Source organism: Sceloporus occidentalis, unplaced genomic scaffold (assembly GCF_023333645.1).
Source record: "Sceloporus occidentalis isolate IW3139 unplaced genomic scaffold, rSceOcc1.0.p SCAF_1, whole genome shotgun sequence".
Classification (NCBI taxonomy): Eukaryota; Metazoa; Chordata; class Lepidosauria; order Squamata; family Phrynosomatidae; genus Sceloporus; species Sceloporus occidentalis.
Window position 1 is genome coordinate 22,757,450 of NW_028316981.1, and position 10,757 is coordinate 22,768,206.

At 41.2% G+C, this 10,757-nt stretch overlaps 4 non-coding genes across 4 annotated transcripts; 3 read left to right on the forward strand and 1 right to left on the reverse strand.

Moving 5' to 3' along the window:
- The first annotated feature begins 2,279 nt into the window (after positions 1-2,279).
- On the forward strand, positions 2,280-2,352 carry TRNAT-UGU (transfer RNA threonine (anticodon UGU)). The gene has a single exon. It is a non-coding gene; the product is annotated as a tRNA-Thr (tRNA).
- Positions 2,353-3,556: 1,204 nt separating this feature from the next.
- Positions 3,557-3,628, forward strand: TRNAP-UGG (transfer RNA proline (anticodon UGG)). Its single transcript has one exon. It is a non-coding gene; the product is annotated as a tRNA-Pro (tRNA).
- A 564-nt stretch (positions 3,629-4,192) lies between these two features.
- On the forward strand, positions 4,193-4,265 carry TRNAV-AAC (transfer RNA valine (anticodon AAC)). Its single transcript has one exon. It is a non-coding gene; the product is annotated as a tRNA-Val (tRNA).
- Positions 4,266-5,076: 811 nt separating this feature from the next.
- TRNAL-AAG (transfer RNA leucine (anticodon AAG)) lies at positions 5,077-5,158 on the reverse strand. The gene has a single exon. It is a non-coding gene; the product is annotated as a tRNA-Leu (tRNA).
- Between the last annotated feature and the right edge of the window lie 5,599 nt (positions 5,159-10,757).

A 10,757-nucleotide genomic window follows, 5' to 3' on the forward strand; every position in this document is an offset into this window, starting at 1 on the left:
TTTGAACCCTGGCCTCCCAGGAGCCAACATGACATAGTGGTTTGAGCGTTGGACTATGACTGGAGGACAGAGCTTGATTCCCAGCTCAGCACTGAAACCTACTCGGTGACCGTGGGCAAGTCACACTATCTCAGCCCAAGAAGATGACAATTGTAAACCCCCTCTGAAGAACCATGGCCAAAAATTGCCATCCTTCTAACAAATTTGGCCTAGATTACAGAACGAGTCTGCTGCAAACATTATAAGAGAGGATATCTTATTCATGGGGGCTCTGACTGGAATCCAGGTCAGGAGCACTCCCAGTTCATCCCTTATTCGCGCAGGATAAGCCTCTGCATGTAGGCTTGAATGTGAGGTTCTATGAACAGGCTGGGAACACTTGGTGGTCATTTTGGGGAAAAGCAGGATCACCATCATTACCATCATCATTGCAAGCCTATGCATTTATACATTGGAGTAAACATACAGGTTGTGTTGATGCTTCTGATAGAATCATAGAGTTGGAAGAGACCACAAGGAACATCCAGTCCAACCCCATTCTGCCATGCAGGAACTCTCAATCAATGCAGACAGACGACCATCCAGTCTCTTGTTTAAAAACCTCCAAGGAAGGAGACGCCACCACTCTCCAGGGAAGTGTGCTCCTCTGTCAAACAGCCCTTACTGTCAGGAAGTTCCTCCTAATGTTGAGGTGGAATCGCTTTCCCCATAGCATCCATCCATTGTTTTGTGTTCTAGTCTCTGGAGCAGCAGAAAACAAGCTTGCTCCCTCCTCAATATGGCATCCCTTCAAATCCTGAAACAGGGCTATCATATCACCTCTTAACCTTCTCTTTTCCAGGCGAAACATCCCCAGCTCCCTAAGTCGTTCCTCATAGGACATGGTTTCCAGACCCTTCACCATTTTAGTCGCCCTCCTTTGGACACGCTCCAGTTTCTCAATGTCCTTTTTAAATTGTGATGCCCAGAACTGGACACAATATTCCAGGTGGGGCCTGACCAAAGCAGAATACAATGGCACTATTACTTCTCTTGATCTAGACACTATACTTTTATTGATGCAGCCTAACATCGCATTGGCCTTGTTAGCTGCTGCATCACACTGTTGACTCATGTTCAACTTGTGGTCTACCTGGCCTCCTAGATCCCTTTCACATGTAGTTTTGTTCAGCCAGGTGTCCCCCATCCTATATCTATGTATATTGTTTTTTCTGCCCTAAGTGCAGTACCTTACATTTCTCCGTGTTGAAGCCCCATTATGTTCCAGTTAGCAGGCTACTGCCACTCTGCAGAATTAATGCAGTTTGACACCACTTTAACTGCCATGGGTCAATGCTGTGGGACCCTGGGATTTGTAATGAGTTGTGGCACTAAAGCTCTCTGACGGGGAAAGCTAAATAACTCACAAAGCTACACATTTCAGAATCCACAGCATCCATCCATGGCTGGCAGTAAAAGTGGCATTGTGCAGCTACAATGAACGAATGTGGACTTGGTAAATCATCATTTGGGTCAGAAGCCTTTAGAAACAAAGATAGAGAGGCAATGAATATATTTGTATCTACAGTTCATAAATATGTAACCTGTATTACTCTTGCAACACAGTGTATTTTAGGTGTTGTACTATGTAATACATAGTGTTACACTGTCAAGCTGCAACGAGATCTTGTAGCGCCTTTGAGGCTGAGTGAAAGAGGTTGTAGAATATTTTCTGAGGCTGCATCCATACTGCAGAAATAATCCAGTTTGAGACCGCTTTAACTGCTGTGGCTCAATGCTAGGGAATTCTGGGAACTGTAGTTTTGTGAGACATTTAGCCTTCTCTGTCAGAGAGACCTCTGGTGCCACAGTAAGCTACAATTCCCAGGATTCCCTAGCACTGAGCCAGGGCAGTTAAAGTGGTCTCAAACTGGATTATTTCTGCAGTGTGTTTTGGACCTCTCCTATCAAGCTTGCCCAAGCTCACTCTAGGCTTGTAGTGACACATTCTGTCCGGCAGGTGGCGCTGCACTCTCTCTTCTCTTGCTGCTGAGAGGGAAGGAGGGGGCTCTCTTCCTTTAATGAATCCAAGATGCTGCTTGCAAAAATGAAATACAAATAACATATAAAATGGAGAAGGGCAAACAATGGAGGCTTCCTGCCGGCGCCATTTTCAGTGGGAGGCAGGCTCTCAACAGGACCCAAGGTTGCCAAGTGTGCAGGGAAAGGAATGAGGAAGCCCAGCCCACTGGGGAGGGAGTGGCCTTGTATAGAGAAAACAGCACCAGGCGTAGCAAGTAGGCTCCATAGCTCAGGGGTTAGAGCACTGGTCTTGTAAACCAGGGGTCGCGAGTTCAAATCTCGCTGGGGCCTTTGCGTTTTTTTCCCTCTTTCTTATTCCTTTTGCAAGGTATATAAAACATATGCAGGGACAGACGTCTGGTTGGCCTCTCCAGCAAAAGACAATACATTTCAAGGCCCAGAAAAGAGGGATGGATGCCTAGTTTCCTTCCACTCCTTTCCTTTCCAGTGAGTGAAATGAAATCCCTTTTGCATGGAAGGACTGACAGAAGCAGCAAAGCTGGGCTGTAGACCTGCAAAAAAGCCAAATAAGTGTCTTGGAGGTTTAGGAACCATATGCTCTAATCTCATATAAATATACAACCCAAGAGATCCTGTTCCTCAGTCCAGAGAGTCTCCAAATATATATGTGTGTGTGTGTGTGTGTGTATTACATGTCTCTCTCTCTATATATATATGTGTGTGTGTATATGTGTGGATGTATGTGGATGAATATGTACACACACACAAATATATATTTTGCACACAGATATATATACGTGTGTGTGTATATATATAAACATATATATGTATGCACATATATAGGCATACACACGCATATACAAACACATATGTACACACATACATATATATACATGAATACATTCACCCACACACAAGCATGTACACAAACATATACGCATATATAAATGTATATATAGACATACACACATACATACACACATATAGGCACATCTATGTATGCACACATATTTATACATACATTTATACACATCCTCACATATATACACATGCATATATACATACATGCATATATATATTTATACCCACACATATGAGAGAGAGATACATACATATACACACACACATAAGGGATACACACACACACACATATCTTTTGGGTCATGATCTCTTGGGTTATATTTATATGAGGCTAGACCACACAGAGAGAGAGAAGAGCCTTGTTTGTCTGTCTGTCTGCCAATGACAGGACTGCTTCCTCCAGTTCAAATGAAGCAGACCTGGGGCTGGAGTGGGTGAACAACCTCTGAGCCAATATGAATGAGCTGCCCTTAGTTGTGATCCCAGAAAGGAGGGACTCTTTAGCTGCCCTCTCCGTTGCAGCCACGTTGGTTCCAAATCTATCGACAGATTCCAAGACATGTAGGAAAATAATGGGACTGATCTAAAAGCAAAGGGACAGCAGAAGAAGGGGAAATGGGGCATCGTTCCATGAGAAGTAAAGGCAGACCTTGCAGAAGGAGCTACCGCCAGAGGCTCGTTGGTCTAGGGGTATGATTCTCGCTTTGGGTGCGAGAGGTCCCGGGTTCAAATCCCGGACGAGCCCAACTTTTTATTTCCTTTCTTAATTGCCTTAATTCTGAAATACAGGGCCATATGTGCTCCCCCCCCCCCTTTTTATAAAAAGACAAGCTTCACACACATGCAACTTCTGGTTACTGTTTGCAGCACATTATAGGCTTTCACACAACATAGGGATGTTGTTGTTGTTATTGTTGCTGTTGTTGTGTGCCTGGGGATTTCTTGGCGAGGGTTGTTCAGTGGAGGTTTGCCGTGGCCCTCCCCTGAGGCTGAGAGAGTGTGACTCCTTGGTCAAGGTCCACCCATTGGTTTTTCCATAGCTGAGTAAGGATTTGATCCCTGGTCTCCAGAGCCCTATGCAGAGCTGGGGGCTTTGCAAAATGGCCAGTCCTTGCAACCCAGGGACAGTGTGTATTGCCCAAGACATTGGACAAACTGAAACACAAGCAGCAGGAGAGATAGATGCATAGCTAAGGTTTCTTTCCTAGGGACCTCTGGAACCATCATGGGACACATTTCATTGCAGGAAGAAAGAGAAGGGCTGCATTTAGGAACAAGCTACGTATCAAAGGAAGCAGCGGGCGTCTGGGTTTCTGTAGTGTAGTGGTTATCACGTTCGCCTAACACGCGAAAGGTCCCCGGTTCGAAACCGGGCAGAAACAAGGCTCCCTTTTGCAAGGGAAAGTGTGATGCTTTAAATTGCAAATACATAAATAAAGGAAAGCAGACCCCCCATGCATCCCTTTCCTTTGCATGTTTGTTCAGAGGCCCTGTTAAAAATCAAGGGCATTTGAATTAATTTGAGTGAATATTTATGTTAAATTTAAATAAGTATTTAAGATATTTAAATATATATCGTTCATGTGCATGTTTATTTAGAGACCCTGTTAAAAATCAATGGAGTTGGAATTAATTTGAGTGAGCATTTAAGTTAAAATTAAAGGATTTAAGTTAAATTTATTTAAATTGCATGAAGCATATAAGTTAAAATTTAAGTGAAAATGAGGTTTCATCTGAAATCTTTCATGTAATAATGCTGGGATGCAAACCTGCAGAATTAAGAGAACGATAAAAACCTTTAATTCAGCCCCAAGCTGTTTGAATTTAATTAAATTTAATTAAAGCTTGGCTTTGAATGCTTACTCTTTCAAAAAACAATTATTAATTTAGGATCATTTTTATGGAGAGTGGCGAAACATGTGACTTATAGTTGTGTAAGCTTTAAGTATTTAAGTCATTGAAGTATAAAGTTATTTCATGCATGAAGCCTTTCACTCCTTTGCATGTTTGATTGAGAGTTCCTGCATGGCAGAATGGGGTTGGACTGGATGGCCCTTGGGGTCTCTTCCAACTCTAGGATCCTTCTATGATTCTATTCAGAGACCCTGTTAACAGTCAATAGAATTTAAACTAGATTGGCTGAGTATTTAAGTTAAATGGAAAGGATTTGAGTTGAATTTAATAAAACCCTGCTGGCAGCGGTGGGATTCGAACCCACGCCCCCGAAGAGACTGGAACCTTAATCCAGCGCCTTAGACCGCTCGGCCACGCTACCCTACTACGAAAGCCCCTTCTATTGGTGCTTCCCATGTTCTGCAGAGAGTTGCACTGTGGATCCCCTGTCCATGATCCCCTTTCCAGCAATGATTACATGGCATTGGTTACTGATGCTCTCCTGCCTCTTAGTGGCTCCAAAGCAGGGATTTATGAGACTTTAAATGGGGCAAATGATCCACTAAAATTCATCTCAGCAGAAAGAGGAAGAAGGAATCCAGCAAAGGATGCTTTCTAGGAGGACCCATAATGGCTTGCAATGCAAGTTAAAAACAGATATAGCAAAGAAATGACAAAGAATGGAATCATAGAAATATGTAAGAAGAGATGGGAAAACAAATAAGGAGCTTGATGAATGAATTTTGTGCTGTTTGACACTATTAAAATAGCAAGAGAATACTAGTTCTAATAATATGAATACTAGTTGGTATTATTTTAGGGATGCTTTAATCATGCCATGTGTGTTGTTTTATTCTTTTTATTCTTATATTTGACTCCTACTAGTAAAAATGCTGTGCAAACTTTACAGCGCTCTATAAATAAATGTTAATAATAATAATAGAATCAGAAGTTAAGAATACTGAGTTATTAAATGTTGTCGGAAATCAGAAGAATTAGATTATAGTATCGTTATGCTTGTGTACTGATGTATGTTAATTTTTGTATGGATGTCTTAACAAAAACTATTTAAAAAAAACAAATAGCAAAAACACTATGTAGTGCAATTTTTTGTTGATTTTATTAAAATCACACCAGCATCGCAAAATTAAACCTGATGCCAGGAGATAATAAACAAAATTGCCAAAATAAACCCCAACAACCAAAACCCCCAAATCATTCACAATTACAGTTACAGTTTACACTATTTCAATCCCTTACGACTTTCACATTAAGACACTAACCCACCACCATCCTTGTCTTCTTCCTCTTCTCTTCCGTTTCTTCTGTTTTTACATTAAATATATTCCATACTTCGGATCTAATTACTTTTTTTCAGATTAAACTCCATATTTATAGATGCCTTTATTTTATTTTATGAATTTAAACCACAAATTGACTCTTTGTTTAACTCATCCCAAACATGCGCAAAAACACTAGGTAGGACAAATGTTGGTTTTTTAAATTAAAAAACCCTGAACGATCAAATCCAATTAAAACAAGAATGGCTTTTTAAAAAGCCATTAAAATGCATCTAAATATATTGTCATTGTATACCTTTGAGTAATTTCTGTCTTCTGATGATCATCCTGGAAAAATAGTACGTGATTAAAATGTCACTCTTCTTTTTGCCTAAACACGGTGGATGTTGAGGTCAGTGCTTGTTCTGCAGGAGAACTCTCCCCTTTGGAGATATAATTCTGGGTCGTTTGTTTGTTTCTAGTTTCTCTTGAAAAAGTAATATAAAGTACACAATTCATCCATGGAAACGCACTGGGCGGTTTTTGGGCAAGCCACAAACTTGGATAATTATCTTGCCCCCAGCTCCAAGTTTTTCTAAAATATTTGGATTCTCAGCTGTGTGGACAACTGATGCAATTGTGAATAGACCTGGGATAAACCAGGATCAAACTCTGTGTGCCTTGAACATGCATCAAATACATTCGCATCATCAACTCCATCTTTATTTGAGCGCTGACACGTGTGAGCAACAGAACTCACAGAGTTGTGCACAGATGTGGTTCCCTAGCGTGAATAACAAACCCAGAATGCGTGAGTGAGATTATTTGCATAGTTGTGCTAAAAGACAACAAGGTATGAATGACCCTTCACACATTCTGGTTTTGTTGTCCACACTATTTTTTAAAATCAGAATCCCTCTAGGGTTGTTTTTGTGTGCTTAATTTGAAACATGGGCTTAATTCGAAAGAAAACACATCCCCCTTAATGGTGAATTTGATCCTAGTCCTAGTCCATTTCTTCTTTGGTCCAGGAGATGGTTCCTTTTTTAAAAAATAAGAGTTAAAGTACAGCACTTGTATTGACCTGTGGATAAGTCGGCTGTTTTGGGGGGTCAATTTTTAGACTAAAATTTCTAGACTTATACATGAGTATATACAGTATTTGCGGATTGGATTAATATGTTCTCTCTAGGAATGTCTAGGTATTTTTTTATGGGTTTTTTGGGCTATATGGCTGTGTTCCAGAAGAAATTATTCCTGATGTTTCGCTTGCATCTGTGGTTGGCATCTTTCTCTGAAGACGCCAGCCACAGATGCAGGTGAAACATCAGGAATAATTTCTTCCGGAACAAAGCCATATAGCCCCCAAAACCCACAAAAAAATATGGTTGCTGGCTGTGAAAGCCTTCAACTTCACAATCTCTAGGTCCCCCAGCATGACTGTATTGCATTGGCCATGTGTTGCAGAGGCTGTACTGGACGACCTAATGATTCTTGAGAGAACACTTCTCTAGGTCCTCCAGCACAATTCTGTGGTCAACCACTGGCAGAAGTTGACCACAGGGTACATAGGAGGACCAAGAGATTCCTAGAGGTGTTGTTTCAGGGTTTTTTAAAAGTTTTTTTTATTTGTGGTTTTCCCATTTTCATGGGGGTCCTGCATCCTTAACCCCAGCAGATGTGGAAAACCCACTATACTGGGGAGTGAAACACCTATTACGTTTTTGTTATGGTGATAATTTTTCAGAGGTTTTGTGGCACTCTCCAGCCCCAGCAACATTCATAGAGACGCTCCTTTGTCTTCTTGCATGATACTGGCCAGGTGCCCATTTTAAGGTGGAGATTTTCAGGCCAAGAAGTTTCGTGATTTGCCATCTATCATATATATGCCCAAACTGTCTAACTTTGGGGAAATCCCTGAGATAATATATCAAATAGGTTTGCCCAGAAACTGGTAAAGAACAAAAGGGAGAAGTGATTCATATTCCCTCATCTGGGTTATGAAACCAGAAGGAAAGTTCACAGTAGAAAAGAAGGATGAGTGCCAGGGAGAAGGTTCAGGCCAAGGTGTCGGTCTTCAAAATGTCATAAAGCGTATAACATTCCTTACCCACCTGATCATTAAATCCAGAGCTTGACATTACCAAAGAGTGCCACTGGCGCCTCATCTGCACTGCAGAAATCATGCACTTTGACAACACTTTAACTGCCATGGCTTATTGCTATAACATTCTGGTTTGCAGTTTTGTGAGATATTTGTAGTTCTGTGAGATATTTAGCCTTCTCCCCCTGAGAGCTCTGGTGTTACAACAAACTACGAATCCCAGGATTCCATCGGATGGATCCATGGCAGTTAAAGCGATGTCAAACTGCATCATTCCTGCAGTGCAGATGAGGCCTCAATCAAGCTTCTACACCTCTCTCTTCTGGAAAATGTCCTACTTTTAAGACCCCTGGTTTGGGCAGCTTTCTCCTCACCGCTGGTACCAACTGTCTGTGTTTCCCCTTTGACTATGTCTTATCATCCATTTTTAAAAATCTCTCTTTCATATGATGTTAAACCAAACCAGCTAATCTCTTGTATGTCACAGTAGCTTTCAGCTGCAGATCAGATTCTTTCACTCTTTATGAACATTAATGAAATTATATTTAACGTGACAGAGAACCACCTCCAACAAACATGAATGGCTGATGCATCCTTGTGTGTGATAATGCATTTAGCAACACAAGCTTCTATTTCATGCTTTCCATTTCTAAACCAAAAACACCTTTGGTCTGGGTAGAACTGAAACAATATTAGGTTGGAGTTGGTTCTAATGCTGAAACTCATGTGTTGGTTGTGTAATATACAGTTTGCTTAATGGCAGGGTAGGGAATGTGTGGTCCTCTGGATATTGTTGGACTGCAATTCCCACCAGCCCCAACCAGGATAGGCAATGGCAAAATATTATAAGAACATATGAGCAACCATGTTGAATCAGACCAAAGGCCTCTCTCGCGAGCAACCAAATGCCTTTGGGAAGCTCACCAACTGGATATGAGGGCAACTAAAACTCCTGCTTGTGCTCCTCAATAACTGATGTACAGAGACATGCGTCCTTCCTGTGGTACAGAATTAAATAGAACACCCAACATGAGCACTAGCTATTCATAGCTCCAACTGTCAATAGATAATGCTTTCTCATCTACCGATACTCTCCTGAAATGGTCAGCAACCCATACAGCAACCTTTTTCCTTAGCAAGATGGAAATATGGCTTAGGAAATCTAATACCTTCCACCCAGAGATCCTGGCCACACTCTTGTGAAAGTCACAAGAGGATGCTGGTACATATGACTTTTACCAAATATGTCCTTGTGTGTAATGCTTCCTGGTTTGCAAAACCAGAGAATGACATATAGTTTCAAGCTACGGAGGGGAAAATGTACTATAGTGGTTATTCCTGAGATCTGCAAGGGTAATTACCTTTCTAGAAAATTGCTGATGTTTACAAGATACCTTGCAGTGTAATAAGTATCCAGTTTTCTTTTGTTTTCTCTGTAGTTGCAGGTTCCTCATGCCATGCCTTGCATTCCCCTATTAAGAAAGTGCAGCCCTCCCATTTTTGTGTAAATTCCCTGCTGTGGAAACCTTCAGCTGTTTCCTCAAATCCCTTGCCAGTAACCACTTTCATGTGGTGTCACTCATAGCTGAGTGGAAGGATGTTCCTTGGAGAGGGCACTATGGCATGGGCCAAATAATACATCCTCTCCCCATCCTTCCTGCAAGCAGTCAGGACGACACAGAGCCCAGTCCTTGGTTCTGGTGTGAACTGTCCAGATGAAGTATGGCCAGTTCAGTACTGAACCCATTCTATAACTTACAATGGTTTTCAATAAATTGTCGTTAGCTCTGGATCTTTCCAAATAATCCAGAGCCCTCCATTGTGACACTAGTGGCTGTTGTGTCCCTCTGTGCCATCGCTGGTGCACATTGTTTATTCTGATTTAGCTGCATCATGCTGTTGACTCATGTTCAGCTTGTGATCTACTGAAGACTCCCAGATCTCTTTCACATAACCTATTATCAAGCCAGGTATCCTCCATCCTATCTCTGAGCTTTTCATTATTTATTTATTCAGCCTAAGTGTAGTACCTTACATTTCTCCTTGCTGAAATCCCTTTTGTTAGTTTTGGCCTGGCTCTCTAATCTGTTGCGGTCATTTTGAATTCTGATCCTGTCCTCTGGATATTACCTACCTCTCCTAATTTGGTGTCATCTGCAAATCTATCTGTTTGAAAAAAGTTCTGCTTCTCCACAAATAATCATATTTCTTGTTCCAATCGTCTGTCCATTCAAAGGACCATTCCCAGGAAATTGTCTTAATTGCCAACATCTCAGGCCATATCCATGTCAATAAAATAGCCTAAAAGATCATTAATACATCTTCTCCTTCTCCCATATTAAAAAGCCTGAGATTCCAGTACTTAGTAGTACTTAAGTGGAGTGTTAATGGTAACTCTGTCTATTTGGACTATGCTGTTGGAAGCCCAGTCACCCAGAAAGTGATAGAAAGTAACCTCCAAATACATAAAGGTTATTTGACAAGTGGCCAAGAACCCTCAGTCTAAAGAGATGAGGGTAGGGAAAAGATAGTAGGTTTTCACTATATTGCTTGCAAAACTTTGGCTGCATCTACACTGAAAAATTAATGAAGTCTGA